Raw genomic sequence first — 1,346 nt, forward strand, 5'->3', positions numbered from 1 at the left:
TAACATTGATTTTTTTGTCTTGCGCACACACAGGAAGGTCATACTGTTTCCTACAGGGCGGATTCATTCAATAAGGAACTATGTTATTAAACCTGACTTGACGTTATTGTCAATAGAGCTGAGCTGCCACAATGCTGCTTATTTTTACGAGAATTTCAATGCAACTCTCCAGCTACATCCATCATTCCGCTCCAAGATACACACAAGCCATTTGACAACTCATTAAAAATATATGTAAAAAAAATGGAGGTCACGGCTGTGTTCCAGGGAAGCCCTACTGACATTCAAACTCCACCTCTGATTTAAAAAATAACAGATCTCAAAATAATTACAAAATGCTTCTGGGAATAGTAGTTTTTCAACGGAAAAAGGAAACAGGAAGGTAGGACAGCAGGTGGGCCTGAGAGACATTTTAGCTGGACATTCTGGGTTTCAGCTGACACATGAGGACAGTACAAATTCGGTCAGTGGTCGTCTGGGCAGGACAGGCAGCATGCCCGAATAGGCAACAACTGCTTTGGGTTTGGTTAAGTCCTGCTAACAGGGATCTTTGGGGCTGTTCCTTCCCTGGCTTGTAAATGGATCAAACTCTGGTATCAGAGGGGTCAGATTGTTCTTCCTGCACCTCATCCTGGAAGGCTGCTCCAGAACCTCTGCACTGATGGCTGGGAACCCTCTTCAATCTCCAGCATCAATTTATAGAGATAAAGCTGCATCCTGTAGTCGATTCAGCTTTTCTCTCCCCGCAGCATGCATGATTTGTTTCCACATGTACCTGCAGAGAGTATACGTATCCCTTCCCAGTCTGTTTTGCTACCCTAACAAGTCAAGCTATCCTGCCCATTCCTGCCCATCGCAGGCGGTTTGGATTTTCCCCTGCTTTTTTGCAAGCCAGGCTCCTCTCTCTTGAGCACTTTCACAAAAACACAGGCAGAAGTCACATGAGCAGTATTAAACAGCAGCTCATTGACAGACTGGAGCTTCACAGAAGCACGGGAAGGATGAGAGGAAAGGAGCAAGAGGAGTGTTTTCAGCATATAAAAAATGTGCAAGTTGAGATGTCACAAAGAACAAACAGGAAATGTGTACTGAGTTCCTGCCTCAGGAGTCAGTTTTTCCAAAGTGCTGAGGAGTTCCTCCCAATTTCTTGGTCCTGGATTGTTTGTTCTGTTGTTTTCAGACACTCCTTCAACACCACTGGAACAAGCTTCTGACCTAAGTGCACTTTCAGATTATTTGTAGTGAATTTTATCTTTCTTGGATAAAACAGCAAGTAAATAGCATTGGAACAGCCTTCTGGGGCAAATCAAGGTTGGGCTCATCTGCAGAGAGGGACAGAAAAGGAA

This window comes from Eurypyga helias, unplaced genomic scaffold, assembly GCF_000690775.1.
Source record: "Eurypyga helias isolate BGI_N326 unplaced genomic scaffold, ASM69077v1 scaffold29205, whole genome shotgun sequence".
Classification (NCBI taxonomy): domain Eukaryota; kingdom Metazoa; phylum Chordata; class Aves; order Eurypygiformes; family Eurypygidae; genus Eurypyga; species Eurypyga helias.